The sequence below is a fragment of the Mus musculus genome, chromosome 12, assembly GCF_000001635.26.
Source record: "Mus musculus strain C57BL/6J chromosome 12, GRCm38.p6 C57BL/6J".
NCBI classification, from domain to species: Eukaryota; Metazoa; Chordata; class Mammalia; order Rodentia; family Muridae; genus Mus; species Mus musculus.
This window is the reverse complement of record NC_000078.6, coordinates 99,793,449-99,811,502: the sequence shown is the minus strand read 5'-3', so window position 1 is coordinate 99,811,502 and position 18,054 is coordinate 99,793,449. Positions and strand designations below refer to the sequence as shown.

The window sequence follows — 18,054 nt, the reverse complement described above, 5'->3', positions numbered from 1 at the left end:
TTTCCCCTGAAGAACAGGAACACTGTTAACCAAATTAACTGAATACCATGTTAAAGCAGGCACACAGATCGAGCCTTGGTCCCCTTAGGTTTGCTTAGATCCAGAGGACCAATCTCACAAGGTCACCCAATGGCCTCCTCTCAAGCATGGGCCATCTTGTTTTAGGGGTTCCCTACTTTTCTCAGCAGCAGGGAAATGTCCAGGTAACCCTTCGGGTTTTGGGTTGATGTGGGAAATCTGTCCGATGAAACACCTTATCTAAGCAAGTCCTGAATCTAAAGTAATGGCCAAACCAAAGGTTAAATGTACAATACCGGTCGGCACCCCCAGTGCAAAAGTGGGCTAGAGCTACCACAGCAGTGCTCACCTCTTTGGGCTCCATCTGCTTTGAGTGGGTCTAGTAGTGGCCCACTGACTTTTTACCTCCTGGGGGCTTCAAGTGGCTTTGATGGAGGGCTTTAGCCTAAAGTTTTTGTCTTTCCAGCGAGAGAATTTATCTGAATATCCCAAACCAGAAAGCCATAGGAATTGTTGCTTTTTCCCTCCGAGCACCTTTTCAAAATATTCTAATTCTCAATTACTTATTTATTTGAGTAGACTAATCTTTTCCAATTTTTAATAAGTCTAATAATCACTTATTTCTAAGAATACAGAAAATCTATAAAAATAATGATGAATTTCTGAAGTTCTGAACTTCAGAATTACTTGTTATAATTTTTATTGCTGTTTGTAGGATATGAAGACATACAAATAGTTCTAACCACTTAGTGTGTTTATGTTGCTTATTATTTAGAAGATATAAGCTAAATGTTTATTTTTCACAAAACAGAAGCAGAATACCAGGAAATTGGACTGATATAGTGAGTGTGTCACTGGACTGCAACTTCATTGCTGCTCCTTATAAACCACATGTGCAGTCAGGGACTGTTTGTTTCATCAAGTTATAATACCACAGGTCCACCTTATGTAACTTACATAACACCTAATATAACTGCGGACAAAGCAGTTGGTATTCTGTGTCCAGGTAGACTGATGAGTCTCACAAAGCACCAGTTCTTGATTCGGAAGTTTCCCAAGACCCAGCACACGATCGTCCATCCTCGTGATTTACTGCAGTCAAGGGATAATGGCCATGGTCAGCAGAGAGAAAGGCTCATGGGGTGAAGGCCACTTAAGTGTCTAGCATCAATTATGACAACATTCTGAGATGTTGCTAAGAACTCACTGGAAACTCAGTGCCCAGGGTTTGTATTATAACCACCCTGAAGAAATGGTATGTCTACCATGCACCAACTTTCTAGCCTCTTAGAGAAAAGCAAGTTTTCAACACAGACCCAGTTTGCACAGATAGTAAAAGACATATTGGCCTACTCTTTAGAGTGAGTAGTGGGAACCTCCCTAAAACACAAATTCCCAAAGATGCCATTTGTCTTAGTCAGGGTTTTACTGCTGTGAACAGACACCATGACCAAGGCAACTCTTATAAGAACAACATTTAATTGAGGCTGCTTACAGGTTCAGAGATTCAGTCCATTATTATCAAGGCAGGAACATGGCAGCATCCAGGCAGGCATGGTACAGGAGGAGCTGAGAGTACATCTTCATCTGAAGGCTGCTAGCAGAATATTGTCTCCCAGGCAGCTAGGACAAGGATATTAAAGCCCACACCCACAAGGCCACACGTACTCTGACAAGGCTGTACCTCCTAACAGTGCCACTCCCTGGGCCAAGCATATATAAACCATCACACCATTCAAAGCCAGTCTGTGAGCAGGGTAGTAGTCATGTGTAGCAGACAGCTCTTGTACACATGAATGAGGGTTAAAATGTTTTTTAGTGCAAAATAGATTTTTTTCATACAGTATATTCTGAATATGATTCCCCTCCCCCAACTGCTCCCAGATCTTCCCCACTTCCCACCCACCCAAATCCCAACCCTTTCTTTTTCTCTCTTACAGAAAACAGAAGGGCATCTAAAGTAATAATAGTAATAATCATGTAAAATAAAAACAAACCAGGAAGAGGGTGACAGTTCTCGCAGCATGAACACATGCCAAGCGCTCTTCAGGCCCTTTACTTGTTCAGTCTTCAAGATAACCAGGTCAAGCTGGGCGTGGTGGTGCACACCTTTAATCCCAGCACTCGAGAGGTGGAGGCAGGCGGATTTCTGAGTTCGAGGCCAGCCTGGTCTACAGAGTGAGTTCCAGGACAGCCAGGGCTACACAGAGAAACCCTGTCTCGAAAACAAAACAAAAACAAACAAACAAGAAAGATAACCAGGTCATAAATGAACTAAGGCCCAGAAAGACTAAAAGACATGGCCAAGGTATGACAACTAGCAACAAATACAACAGGATTAAAACTCAGTCTGGCTTCAGAATCCATTATTTTATCAAACGCTTTATTGGTTTTGTAAAGAATTATTTTCATGTTGTCTCACCTCGCGGATAATATGCTTTATACATTTGTACAAAAACTGATTAGAGAAAATTGACTTTCTTTAGCCTCTTTTAATCTTTGGTGTTGTTTCATGGCTATTAATTTTCAGATTTGGAGAATCGCTCTCATTATCCTATGCAAACCCTGCCTGATGGCAGAGGCTTTTCTCAGCCTTCGGGTTTCTAGGTTAGCGAGCCGGCATTTGTTTTCTTACAGAATAGTTGTCTGGTCTGCGTTTCCTTTTTTGATCTTTCTCTGAAGTGTGGCCATTATCACTATGCACAGAGAAGGCATCATGGTTTGTCACAAGAAGATGACGTCTGCTACCTTTATATGTTTAGGCTTCTGAGCCAAAAATGGCATAAACTGGGCTGAGGATGGAGCTCAGTGGGTAGAGTGCTTGCTTTCCATGCACAAAGCCCAGAGTTCAATTCCTAGTACCACCACATAGAGCTGGGCATGGTGACTCATCCTCAGGAGATGGATACAGGAAGATGGGGGTTCAAGGCCAACCTTGGCCACATAGTGAATTTGAGGCTGTGCTGATATACATGAGGCCAGGGCTCAGAAAAAAAAATGACCATAAACTGAGTAGCATATCAACAACAGAAGTTGGTTTTGTTTGTTTGCTTTGTTTTCCCCTCTGAAGGCTGCAGGTAAGAGCAAGCGTCTTCGGTTTCCAAACTTCCAATGACAGCTGCGTCATCAGCTGGATAAAGGAGAGAGCTCTAGTCTCTGCAGCCACTTCTGGGCACTCAGAATCCATTACTCGATGGTGTTTCAAAGGCCTTTAATATCGTCACTCTTGTGGTTAGTTTTCAATGTAGGACTTTCGGAGAAACATAAACATTTAGTCACCAGCTGGAACATTTTCTTTTTCATTTCCTTCCTTGAAATTCTAATCATTGCCTTGGTTGAGTCATCTAGCCCCCTGTATTAGACAGTGACTTCAGGGAGTATAGCGTTTCCATGCTCTTATACCATCTGGGATGGAACTTCTAAGTGGGAGCTTGCCTCTCCATGAGTGTGTGTTTGGGTCTTTTTACCCCATTGGAATGAAAGGATCCACGATGTAGTATATCCATTCCCAAGAAAATACATTATGGCTTCAAGAAAAGTTAGAGCGTTAACACATGTGCTGAAATATGATACAGATGTTTAATGTCTTGCTGTAATAATATTTTTACCGTTCACAGTCACCTGCTTTTTTGATCCCTGCCTGTTTGCTCTCTTTATTCCCCAACACCTGTTCGCAGGGATATATTTACAGTCTGTTGTCTTTTCTAAATGGTTGGTGCATATGTTAGGGAAGACTTACATTTTTCTGATGTCTTTCAGTAAATTCCTTAAGGATTCCTTGCTGTATTATCGTTTCCCTTTCTACGCTATGTCACGTCAGTGTAAAACCTGGGTACTGATTAGACTTAGCTACCCCACACAATGTGACCTTAAGAAGAAAAGAGGTTGTTTCTGGTTTAAACTTAAAAAAAAAATTCTCAAATGTCAAACAAGTGCAAGGTGGTGAATATCCTCTCTGTAGGCTTAGCAAACTTGTAGCCAAGCTCATGTCCATACCATCCACCCGTGATGTCCATACTGTTCACTCATGCTGTCCATACTGTCCACTTGTGATTCTATACTATCCACCTGTGATTCCATACTGTCCACTTGTGCTGTTCATACTGTCCACTCGTGCTGTTCATATTGTCCACTCGTGCTGTTCATACTGTCCACTCGTGATGTCCATACTGTCCACTAGTGATGTCCATACTGTCCACTTGTGATTCCATACTGTCCACTCATGGTATACATATCGCTTGTGACTAGGTGAGAAACTTGCTGTCGTCGGTTTCCTTCAGATTTCTGCACTTGCAGTTCTTTTTTTTTTTAAAGATTTATTTATTTATATGTAAGTACACTGTAGCTGTCTTCAGACACTCCAGAAGAGGGCGTCAGATCTTGTTACAGATGGTTGTGAGCCACCATGTGGTTGCTGGGATTTGAACTCTGGACCTTCGGAAGAGCAGTCGGGTGCTCTTACCCACTGAGCCATCTCACCAGCCCTGCACTTGCAGTTCTAATGACATCGCATGTCACCTTCCCTACCCAGTGTCTTTACCCTGCCCCTCCCTCAGCTCTCTGATGCTCAGTTTCCTGTCCTTGGTCGCACTTCTCAAATCCTGGAGATGCTCTTTTTTCTTTGTTGTCAGCCTCTCAATCTTTACTATAAAGATGTGTGAAAGGAACAAACTTGCCTGCCTTCTAATGATGGTCTCTGAACGCCTGGGTTAGCAAAAACTACACGGTTGTTTAGATATTGTTGAGTTGATGTATAAAGTTGCAGAGAAACGGGCAGTTCATGTTGGGAGAACTGATGTTCATTCATTTGCGCCTATGAGATTTCCCTCAGATCGAGGCTTAAAGGGAGCAGACTGATCTTCGCTTTAGCTTCTGGTCACTAAAAAGTAATGGTAGGTATACTCGATTTCTAGGCTTACTTTTTTTTATGGTAAGTATTGTGTATTTGTGGTAAGTCATCAAAAATGCAGGAAGTCACAGCTCCTGCCAAATATGTACGGACTTTAATCTTTTTGGGTCCATTGTAAATCCTTTAAATACAGCAAAAATTTGCATACTGCCACTGCCTTTCGGCAATGTAGCTTCATCTAGCATTAGCCATATTTCAAAATCATAGGGAAATAAGCAGTACACACGTTGTTATGAATGTGTGCTTTCTTTTTGTCTCCCTTTCCCCTTTGCATAGAAAGCTTGCAGTTCATATCACCATATTTATGAATCTTATGGACGTTGTATTTCTGGACTGGTATTTACTTACAAAGTCCATTATCTTCTTTGGTGTATGCGATGGCTGTTCTTGGTTGTCAACTTGACTAATCTAGAATGAAGTACAATCTAGAAATGGGGCACACTTTGATCCAGATCTCTAGGCAGAAAGACACACACACCTTTAATCTGGGCCATACCTTCTGCTGGAAGCCTATGTAAGGACAATGGAAGAAGGAAGGTTTTTGGGTTTTGGGTTTTGTTTTGTTTTGTTGCCTGCTTGCTAACACATCCATTTCTTCGCTGGCATTGGAGCTGATTTCTTCAGCATTTTAGCATATACAGAAGGCCAGTTGAGACACATAGCCTGGTGGGGCTCAAAAACTTCTTGACTACTGAACTTTTCATTCACAGCTAGCCATTGTTAGAGTAGTTGGACTACAGCCTAAATCATTTCAAAAATCCATGTGTGTGTGTGTGTGTGTGTGTTTGTGTGCTTGTGTTTCTATGTATGTATTTATATGCACATACATATTACAGACAGACAGACAGAGACTCATTCTACAAGTTCTGTGACTCTAGAGAACCCCAACTAGCCCATGTGGTCTTCTCCTCTAGCTCACCTAGGATAATGGTGACAGCTGAAGTACTGAACATCGGGAAGAAGCTCTATGAGGGTAAAACAAAAGGAGTCCATGAATTGTTAGATAACCCAAGCAGAGTCCTCCTGCAGTCCAGGGACCAGATCACAGCAGGGAATGCAGCTAGGAAGAACCACCTGGAAGCCAAAGCCGCCGTCGCCAATAAGATCATCAGCCGCATATCTCAGTTGTGGGAAGCTGGTATAAAAACTGCTTTCCCCAAGAAGTTTGGGGAGACTGCTTTCATTGCACCCCAATGTGAATGATTCCATTGAATGGGTGTGCGGGAGAATAGCAGCTGGATCTTTCCTCAGAAGCAGCCCTGGTGTAAAAGAGGGATACAAGTCTCCCACCCGAAGTGGAGATGTTCTTCAAGGACGATGCCAGTAATGACCCACAGTGGTCTGAGGAGCAGCTCATTGCTGCAGAATTGTGTTTTGCTGGCCTTGTTATAGGGCAGACTGAAGTGGACACCCTGAGCCATGCACGCCACACAAGCTATATTTGGAATTCTGGAGAAATTCTGGCTGACCCAGGACTGTATGCTGGTTGCTATGAAGTTTGAATTTGGTGTTGATGTAACCACCAAAGAGACTGTTCTTGCTGATGTCATTGATAATGATTCCTGGAGACTATGGCCATCGGGAGATCAGAGCCAGTAGAAAGCTTACCGTGATCTCAAAGAAGTAACTCCGGAAGGACTCCAGATGGTAAAGAAAGACGCTGAGTGGCTTGCAGACCGAGTGGAGTTGCGTCTCAAGTCAGACAGTCAGTGCAGGATGGTAGTGCCGATGGGCTCAACCTCTGACCTTGGTCACTGTGAAACAATTAAGAAGGCTTGTGGAAATTTTGGGATTCTGTGTGAACTTAGAGTAACATCCGTGCATAAAGGATCAGATGAAACTTTGAGGACTAGAGCAAAATATGAGGGGGATGGCATAGCTACTGTATTTGTTGCAGTGACAGGCAGACGCAATGGACTAGGCCCAGTGATGTCTGGTAATACTGCATATCCGGTTATCAGCTGTCCCCCAATCACACCAGACTGGGGTGCTCAGGATGAGTGGTCATCTCTTTGACTTCCCAGTGGTCTTGGCTGTTCAACTATACTTTCTCCAGAAGGATCAGCCAAGTTTGCTGCTCAGATATTTGGTTTAAACAACCATATGGTGTGGGCCAAACTTCGAGCCAGCATATTGAACACATGGACATCCTAAAGCAGGCTGATGAGAAAGTCAGAGAATGCAATTTGTAAAAAAGCAATTTGATTTTTTAGGAGAAAAGTTACATATCCCTAGTTTGGATTTAAAGAAAAAAATAAATCAAGCAAAATGATTTCACGTAAGAGAAAACAATTCGGTTTACTAATTGAACAAACGGTCCTCAATGTTAATGAGTTGGCACATTGTCAGTGGAGATTATTAATATCTTCTAGCTCTACATAGTGCTATGTCCCTGTAACCACAGCACTGCAGAGGCTGAGGCAGCAGGATCACTCAGTTCAAGGCCACCCTGAACTGTGTATTGAGACTCTGTACTTGCCGGGGAGGGAATCTTTATAGTTAGTAAAATTTGGCATGACACTGCTAAATTACATCTCATCCTCTGTCTAGTCATGGTTGGGTAAATATGTAATTATGGAACTGGAGCAATGTGTCTGCTATTCAAGAACCAGCGTGGTTCTCTTACAGACGACCTGAGTTTGGTTCCCAGCGCCTTAGCTCAGAGGATCTGACCCCAAGGCTTCCTTACGCACCTGCTCTCAAATACTATTAGATTTCCTCACCCAACACACACAAGTTAAAACAATAAACTTTTTAAACAGAGAGAGAGAAAAAAAAGAGAGAGAGAACCCCAACTAATATAGTGTGTATTCAAATGTGACAGGTATGGTAGTGGTTTGTGTATTACCGAATCTTAGTTTTTCTCACCGCATGACATTTTGAGATTCTTCTGTATGTATGCATATAGCTTATACTCGCTCCTTTTCACTGCTGTTTGCAGCTGCACTGGATAGTAATTCCACATTTATTTAGTCTCCTGGGGAGGTGGATCCAGCCCTTCAACATTGTGCTCCTACTGCGGTAAGCTTTCTTGTATAAGACTTCAGCTTGGCCCATGCTCTAAAGCCTTTTCCACCTTGTGACACTCACAGACAGCGAGAGTATTTATAAAAGCACCTTTGTGTGGGAGATTGCTTTTGGCTGAAGGAACCCTGCCTGCCCCAGATACTGGTGTGGAGAGTCTAGTTACGCTGTAAGCCAGCCTTGGGTCAAGTCTTGCAGCTGTGCTGGGGATAGCAGTCTTTGTATTCCCTGGGGAGGAGTCTTAGACGCTGTGTATGTCGTCCACAGGTGTTTTTAGATGGATAACTAAGACTTTTCAAAGTAGGTTTAAATATGCATTCAGTATAGTATAAGTACTGACCTTTAAAATGAAATATCAAGTTTTATGTTTGTCTAGTAGAATCCAAACACTGTAATGATTTGACACTCAGAATTTTTCTTGGAAAACATGGGAAAGTTGTAAGAACAATTCCTCAACAACATGAAGTTTTACATTATATTATCTTCACACACTGGATTTCATTCTGCTATAATTTTACAAACAGCTTTTGGCTTTCCGTGCCATTATTTTGGAGTTGACTTTATGAGGTATAATTTACATGTGGTGGGAGTCTCTGTTAGTAGGTGTTAATACTGTGTCGGTTTGATAGTTGTGTCCAGTTGAATAACCAGGGTCACAGTGCTGAGTGTCCTGTCTCTTCCCGCTCCCTGACTGGGCTCCCAGCCTCTGGCATTGCTGTTCAGAGTTTTGGCCCTATGCTACAGCTTTTCCCAGATTGTCCTAAATCATGTCACACCGTTGTCATCCTATACAGCACATAAAATAGGTGGTTTGGAATAGATGTATATTGCCCAGTTGCTGAATTCCTGAATTGAACTGATCAGTAAACCTATTCCAGATACTCATCATTTCGTGTATAGTTGTGTTGTATTGTGGAGTATATAGTTGTGTTGTGGAGTGTATAGTTGTGTTGTGGAGTGTATAGTTGTGTTTTATTGTGTTGCACACACCTCGGACCTACTTCCCTAGAGAACTATTTCTGTGGTGGGTAGCCCATTGCATGCTCAGTAACAAGCCCCAGGGGTGGTTCATGCTGCCTTGGCAGTGTTGGGTCCTGTAGTCCTTTCTAACAGGCAGGTAGTGGTGGCTCCTGGTACTTTTAAATATGTGCTTGGAAAACAACCGGAGACTCCAACAGTTGGGTTTTATCCTTGCCCACATCTGTGTTTATTTAAGTCTTGCCTAGTATTTGAATTGGTTGGGATTTTTTTTTTCAGTCCTGAATTATAAAAGATTTTTATTTAAGTCATATACAACTTCTAATCTATGATTTTTAAAAAAATTTTCTTAGCACTTTCTTTTAAAGACAAAGTGACTTTTACAGTGAAATCCACTTACCACTAAATGATTAATACTTTTTTTTAGTCTTACATTAGAAATCTTTGCCTAACATAAATGTAATTCCTCTAACCTGACATATCAGCTTGGCTAGGCCACGTGACCTCAAAATTTGGTTAAAAACTGATGTGGGCCTTGCTGTCAAGATATTTGAAAGGCATTATTAACAGCTAAATCAGTAGATTGTGGTGACATAAAGTGTCCTTCATAATGGGGGCGTAAAGTGGCCTCCACATGCTCACCAGGTTGCAGCCTGCATCACCAGCTCTTTCCTGGACTCGGTTCCAACTCATTGATGTGCTAACACCATATTCTTATTACAGAAGCCAATCCTGATGTTTGGTGCCTTAGCGGCATTTTTAGCCCACTATACTGCTTTATGAATCTTATATGATTTTATATTTAATCAGTTACCTACACCCACTAAAAACTGGAGTATTCCAATTGATTAGGTCTGTGATTCCTTTTCTATGATTTTCTCTAATTGTTCTTACTGTTTCATTGTTTTAATGTAAGTTTTTCTGCATGCTATATCATACAACTATACAAATGTACAAATATTTTAAGTGTCCTGCTAGTTTGTATAAATTCTCATTGGTTTTTCTATGCTGGCTTTATGTTGCAACATTGCTGAAAGTCTTAGTCTGTTGTGACTGCTCTAACAAGTACCTCAGACTGGGTGACTTCACAGGGAGTGCATCTTTACCCAGTTCTGTGACTGGAAAGTTTGCGATCTGGTGCCCTCACAGTCTGGTTCTCTTCTTGGGTCCAAGATGGCTGTCTTCCTGCTAAGGGCTTATGTGGCACTTCCTTGGTATGTGCTCATGGGGGAGAGGATTCCTTTTTCCTGTTCTTATAAGGATGTTCATCCCCATAAGGCCCCATCCTCATTACCTAATTACTTCCCAAAAGCCTTCCTCTAACACTGTGGGTTAGAGCTTCAACCTAAAAATGGAGACATCTAGTTTTAATACTAAATTAGCTTATCAATTCTATTTTTATCTTAGGAATTGTGATAGTTTGTGCTTCTTAGGCATAGAGCAGTGTCGTCTTTGAGCAGTAACCTTTGTCTGTACCAGTTTTTCACATCATTGGCTTGCTCTTACTGTTGCACTGGTTAGAACCTCCTGTGCTGAGATTAGTAAATGTGCTTTCCGGCATCTTGTGTCTTTCCCGTCTTAGCAGGGAGAAGAAGGCTTTAGTATTTCATATTAGATGTGATGTTTGTAGTAGTGTTCTGTGCTTTGTTTCATCTTTTCAGGGAAGGGAGGGGAGGGCCTATAATAGCCATCAGATTAAGGGAGCCCCTATGAATACATATGATGTAAGAGGTCTCTTCGGCTCCCATTGATATAATCATGTGGTTTTCCCCTTTGATTGCTTCTTGGATGCAGTAGATGTTCACGGCGAGAATAGAAAAGCTATAGTAGAATATATAGCCTTGTGAAATGTATCTGTTCCTATGTAACAGGTACTCAGTAGGAATGAATCAAGGAACAGAGGAGTAGTTTAAACATGACAAGTAGCTTGGAAAATAGACATGTTTCTCCCTCTTTCCCTCCCTCCCTCCCTCCCTCCCTCTATGTGTTTGTATGAGTATAGAGTAGTGAACTATGTGTGACTGTAGTGTAGCATATGTGAGTGTAGTGTAGTGTCGTGTCATGAAGTATAGTGTGTGTACGTGCAGGTCAAGGCCTGAGGTCAATTCTTACGTGTGTTCCTCAATTCCTCACCGCCTTGCTTTGGAGACAGGGTATCTTCCCTGACCCCGGAGCTCTGTTTCTTAGACTGGCTGGTCAGCGAACCCCCACATCCAACCTGACTACTTCTTTTTTCCATGGTTGCTAGGGATCCAGGTATTCATGCTTGCTCAGCAGAGCGGTAGCCAACTCAACCTTGTCTCCACTCTCTCCAATCATCTTCTGACAAAAGTTAATGAAAGTGTTTTTCTCGAGGCTGAATAGGTTTTGAGGACACTGTAAAACATTCATGTAATATGAGTTCCTTTTATCCAGAGGCATTCTGTGCTATGCTTTATTTCATTAAGATAAGGGCTGAACATTTCCCTCTGCCTCCTTTGACTCATGCGTTACAAGTAACCGAGCTGTGGACGGAGAGAGGAGAGAGTAAGACTGTTTCCCAATCCTTTTCTCATTCCTAACAACAGTGAAAAGGCACGAGGCACAGATGGTACCTCCATACCACACTGGCATTTCCCACCAGCCCATTTGTAAACTGTAAGGTGATGTGGGTGGATTCGTGGCTAACTGGGCTGGTGGGTAGGTTGGTCAATAGAAGGTACTCTGGTCTTTTTGATTTGCTCTCATGGTGCTTTCTCTCACAGCCATGCGTTCTTTCTTCTTTCACAGTAAGTAAGAGTCAAGATTGCCACATGAAAATTACTGCTATCTTAGAGGGGTTTTGATTTTGTTTGGTTGGGGGAGGGGGGTCGGATTTTTGTTTTGTTTTGTTTTGTTTTGGACCTTATAGGTCTTTTGTTTATACATTATGGTTTCTGGTTTTGTGTTTTTATGGGATTTCTGGGTGTGTAAATGTTTGTGTGTGTGTGTGTGTGTGTGCGCACATGTGCACCTGTGTATATATCTTGTGCTTTTTCTTTAGCTGGTTTTTATTCTGTTTGTTTATTTTATCCTATTCTGGTTTGTTTGTTTTGTTTTATCTTATTTTTTTTTGTAGATGCCTATTTGTTTTCTAATGAGGGAGAGCAAGAAAGGGAGTGGATTTGCATGGGTGAGAAGGTGTAAGAGTCTAGATGGAATTGTGGGGAGAGAAAACTGTAATCAGAATATAATATATGAAAAAGGTGTTTTCAGTTAAAAAGAAAATCACCATCTTGGGTGGAAAGATGGATCAGCAGTTACGAGCACTGGCTGCTCTTCCACAGGCCCTGAGTTTTGATTCCCAGCACCCACTTGGTGACTCACAACTATTTGTAACTCCAGTTCCAGGGTGTCTGATGCCCTCTTCTGGCCTCCAGGGGCACTTCATGCAGTATATAGATATACCTGAAGGCAAAACACTTATACACATAAAATAACAATAAAGGTTAAGAAAAAAATCACTACCTCTCTAAGCATACTTGAATTCAGAACATCTCCCCACAGACATTTCTCCATTGACAAAACAAAAACAAACAAACAACAAAACAAAAGCAGTAAGGTCAGGGTAGCTAGACCTTTCAGTGTACACTCTATAGTACAATGTTTCCTGCAGGCCATGTTTTTATTGTTCCTCTGGCACCCTGAAAGTTGTTAAACACCCAGGAAACACACTGTTGCAAAACAAATATAAAGAATGTGCTTTTCTGAAAGTGGAACAAAGGTGCTAGCAGGAGAGTGTGCAGTCAGAAAGCAGTGTGAGTCTCCAAGTGTGTTCTTAAACAGTTCTTTTTAGAAGATCATAAAAAGTCTAATGACTGGTCCCACTCATCCCCCCAGGCCCGGGTGAAGCCATAATGTAGATCCTTGGGTTTAACACTGGCATGCATGTATATGCCTTAAAGTTTGTATGTTGGTGTTGATAAATTCCAGACAAGGTTTGTTTTGGTGATACATTTGTTCTAAGGTATACAGTAGACCATAAACATAAATAGACATGAAATAATTGATAGATGAATAAATAAATAAGAGCAACTGAATTAAAATTCCTTTGGGTTCTGGTCACTGAATTCTGGATAGATAAGATTTATTGTTAAAGTAGGTAAAGAGAATAATGATTCATCACTTACTTTAGTTACTTCAACAAGTCTATACTCAGGCACCTGTTAACTTACTTACATTGGAAAGACTCGTGAGGATGTCATATGAACTAGGCTGACCTAAAAATGTAACATGAAATGCCAAAAAAAAAGTAATCAAGAAAACTAAACTAATAATAAGAACAATGTCACTAAACACTACAGAAGGAATTATAGAGTAATAAGACAGCAGCAATAGTCATTGTGGAAACTACAGGAAAGACTGGCGTGCCGGCTTGTGCGTTCTGTGGAGAGTCCAGTCAATATCTTTGTGGGACATGGACCTGAACCTTGATAAATGCTAATGAGTTACACTCTTGGAAGAAGGTACTACTGTGACCAAGGAGCAAAAGAGGTCCTGGAATAGTTTCTCCCTCCCCCTGTGAATTAAGTCTCATTTGCCATTCTGCAAAGGGAGAAAGTGAAGTGTAGACAGTCCAGCCCTGTGGGGTTGCTTGGTCAAATGAGGGTCATGCCCAAGTGTTCTAGCTTGAGAACTTTTGTCACTACCATGGCCCACTCCCCTACAAGTCACACTAGTTCTTAATGAGCCAGCTAAGGAGAGAGACAGACCCACTCCAAAGCCTGAGTGCTCAACAGCCGAGCTTTCTCTAAGCCCAAGAGTTTGAGCGAGGTAGCTGGCCTGTTTGTGTCGTTTATTTTCTACTTAAGTGATTTATTTATTTTTTCCATGTCGGTATTTGGTTTTCATTATTTTCCAACTAATTAAAAACCATGTTCAATTGAAATCAATTAGGATCCGAAAGATGATTTAAAATACACTGGTGTGCATCTGGTCATTTGTCTCCTTTTGTCTGGCTGTGCAGTTCAGCACTCAAAAGATCCTGCCGTAGGCCACTCTGGCTGCTATATTGAAACACTATGGTCTGTACAGTGCAATACAAACAGTTCTCGAGGTTCCAGCAGCTGCTAAGTCAGGGATGGAAGCATTGGAGACCCAGAGTCTGGGGAGGGCCCACAGCATAGGCTCCTTCTGTTTGCTCATATGGTATGCAGCCACCAATGCTGTCACAGGGACGGCCTGCAGGAATCCTGTCTTCTGATTCTGTCACCATTACACAGGTATTCAGGTTTCAAACAGGAATGAAGGATGCAGGAATATTTGGAACAGCAGAATCCTGTAATAAGAAAGGCTTACATGCAACATTAAAAATAAATGAAAGCATTAAATATATTTATATTGAGTTAAACTTTGTCTAAATCAGAGAAGAGGAAATACTGCTATTAGCACTGGCAGCTATGAACATATCTGACATTATTCATAGGACAACGTGGCTTTAGAGTTTGGACAGAGTGAATCTTGCCTGGAGTTTTCTGTAAGTCTGTAACCTCTTGTGTTGTAAGAGGAAAGGAAGCACCACTTTCTCTCTGTATAACTAGAAAACCCAGGACCTTCGAAGGCTATTGCAGAGTGATAGGAACTGTCAGATCCTAAAGCTTAACTCTGCCCACTCCCTTCCTAGACATCTCTGTCTCCACTGGTGAGAATGGAAACACAAGTCTGTGTGTACCCTGTTGTGTAAGTTAGCTTACAATTTAATTTGCTTTGACAATATCCCAGTGTTCTAAAGCTCAATGTTCTTTAAAAGTATTTATTTGGGCACATATAAAAGAAAACAACAACCTATGTTTGTGAACCATTGAGCTGTTGGAGTTCTGTCTTGTGGCTTAAGGGTATTTTGGGGTAACTTATCATAGCTTAACAAATCAAATGCATTGTGACATAGTGAAAAATACAATGTAGCTCACTGAAGCATTTAAATTGAATAAAGAATATTATTTTGTAGGATTATGCTGTAGTTGGTGTCACTACATACATGAGAGGTGTTAGAGAAAGTTATCCCTGGGATGTGGTTCTGGAAGGAGTCAACATCTGGGTCAGCAAGGAAATTAATAGCAAGCAGCCCAAGGTTGTGGTGAGGGGTTTCTTTCTAATTATTTAGATAAAATTGAATGAAGACACAAAAAAGAGGCCAAAGAGAAAGTAGCCATGTGATACGAGTCTGTCCACCAGAGCTTAACAAAAGCAGTAAGGAACAGAAAATCTGGGTTAAATACAATAGCTGCTCATCAAAGGACCAAATGATGGGATAGTATGTGTTAGCCAAAACAGGATCAAAAGAAACCAGAAATGACAGTCTAGGTTAGTTCAAATCTGGGCAAAGTAGAAGAAAGAAATAATGCCCAGTAGACAGTGTTCAAAGACGAAGAATGCACATCTCAATGTTATGCACATTGCTTAGCAACAACATCAAAAAATAAAATAAAATAAAGGGAAGTGCAGAAGACAAAGGAGGAAGAGACGCATGCCTGTGATGTAATCTGCTACAAGGTTAAAATGAGAAAAGCCATGACAGAAAATGAACTGAAACCTTGGGTGAACAATGACATTCATTATTGTCACCTAGGCAAGTTCCTTTAAAAGTTAGACTCATTAAAATAACTGGCCACTGTAAAGATATTGATTGCCATTTAAAATACACTTCATGTTCTTTCATAAATACAGTAGAAATATGTTTTATATTTGTGTGATTTAATGTTTTAAATACACATGTATGTTAATATAATATATGAAAAATAAGTGGAAATTCCTAAAGATAGTTTAGGATGGCATTTGGCAATGATTTTCATCCTATATCTTGGACAGGAATTGTTGCTTTGCCTATATCTAATGCTTTAAATATTTGGACAGTGGTTAGAATCCAACCTGCTTGTAAAGTTCAAAAGTACCTTTATATAAATAAAAGCTTCTAAAGGCCAGTGGATGCATTTAAAAATAAGTCAATTAATTCATCCCATATGCAGCAGTTAAGATAAGACGTGTTTCCAATGTACAAACTTGGCTTTGACCTTGTAAAAACTGAAAGCGGTATGAACCCCACATTCCACAGCCACCACAGGCTTCCTCTAATAAAAGGATTACTGTCTTAAACATTCCTCAGAGCCATCTTTGTATGCTCTGTCTGCAAAATAGAATTTTTCTTGGTAATTGTCTTGAAATCGTAGAGCTCCCGTGTTTTGGTAAGCAAGCCACATCCTGCAGCAATAGAGAAGAGATGTAGAGCAGTGACCAACATAGACACAGTTCAGCCAAAGTAGTCATAGCCAGACTCTCCATGCTGAAGTTTTGGGCTTAAATGTTTTACTGGGCTAGGGAGATGTTTTAGTGGTAAAGCATTGGCTGTGTGAGTGTAAGGAACTGAGTTCAAATCCCTAGGATTCACTTAAAACTAGAAATGATAGCACAGGTTGTCTGTGCCTACAGGGAGGCGAGAGCTGAGGACAGGAACAGGAAGCCCTGCAGTCTAGGCTGTCTTCAGTCCCTGATGAAAGGGTACATTCTGTCTTCTGTCCCTGCTGAAGGGGGACATTCTGTCTTCTGTCCCAGCTGAAGGGGGACATTCTGTCTTCTGTCCCTGCTGAAGGGGACATTCTGTCTTCTGTCCCAAATGCTCTGAATACCTCAGACCTGCTCACCCTTTCTTCTACAACATTCATGATGTCACCATCTACCACTTATCCGTCGTGGGAACCTTTAAAAGCTAATTTCTTTTCTTGACCACTGGTCACCAAGCTGTATCTAAATCTGCCATCTATCTATCCCCGTTTCTTTCCACCCCACTATCTCTGATCCGTGATATATTGTCTGCTGTCACAAAAGATCATGGGCTGGATGTTTTGAACACCAGAATTTATTTTCTCGGGGTCCTGCAGGCTAGGTCTGAGATGAAGTGTCAGTAGGGTCACTCCACTGAAGCTACTCCCCCTGCCTCGTCGATGATGACTGTGTCCTCTGTGTCTTCGTGTGTTCTTCCCTCTGGATGTGTTTGTATCCAGTTCCCTCCTTAAAACACTAGTTTAGTCCCTGTGTCCCACAAAGGCACACAGCCCCCCACACACACACACACACATGCACACGTGCACACAATACATAGATTAAAAAAAAAAAGAGTAGCCATCCTCAGCAGAGCCCGTTCCGTCCAGTTTGAGTGCTTCTCCACCTTTCTCCACCAAGCACTGTGTGCACAGCCCTCCACAGCCTCCTACACACCATACATCCAGAGCTCACAGTCTCTGTGCTCTCATGCCAGACACAGAGTCGCACAGTCTCTGCAAGCTCTGACACTAGACACAGAGTAGCAGTGCAACCCTTCCCCAGCTTCTCTGAAGGAAGAAAAAAAAATGAGTGCAGATTGTCAGAAAGGTGTACAGATTGTGGGCACTGGTACATTAGTAGTGACACGGGAAATCCGAGGGAGCCAGGGGAAAAGGTATAAATTGCAGGATAATATCCAGGGGAGGTCGGTGTGTTAGTAATGCAGAGGATATGATGGACTTAAAGGAAGGGTCTGAATTACAGGGTAATGGAGAGGGGAGGTCAGTACATTAGTACCATGAGTAAACTGACCAGTTGGGAGGAAACGGTGCAAACGGTGCAAACTGTAGGGTACCATGAAGCAGGGGCGGCTCTGTCCAGAGCCTCCCACACAGCAGGAAGTCTTCCTTCCCCCTCAGACACCTTTCAGTGTTTTTTAAAGTTCCATCTCATAGTAGGCCTTTGTCTTTTACAACTGTTAATTAAATTTCAAACTATTGTTACAGGGGAAAATTATTGCTCTTGCTTAAAAATCGGAGGCAGGAAGATTCCCTCAAAACCTCTAACTGCCTGAGCCTAGGAGCCTCAGGTCGGGGCTAGACAACACCAATCTGTTGGGGGAGGGAGGACCAACATGACCCTCCCACTCCTCTGACAGGCTCTGTAAATAGGACTGTTGTTTCCATGTTCGAGAAAGAATTTTAAATAGCCTTGCTATTTTTAAAATTAATCCCTTTAAGCATAGCATGCTAGGGAGCTAGGTTTCATGAGCCTCCTTTGTTGCTTATGAGCCAGGCAGTAAGTATTCGTAGGATTTCTTCTCAAAGTTAGGTGTGTTTATACATACAGCC

At 41.7% G+C, this 18,054-nt stretch overlaps 1 protein-coding gene and 1 pseudogene across 4 annotated transcripts in view; both read left to right on the top strand.

The window, feature by feature from the left end:
• Efcab11 (EF-hand calcium binding domain 11) overlaps positions 1–18,054 on the top strand; it is a 192,248-nt gene that overhangs the window by 72,940 nt on the left and 101,254 nt on the right. The window lies entirely within an intron of this gene.
• On the top strand, positions 5,806–7,316 carry Gm19238 (predicted gene, 19238; annotated as a pseudogene).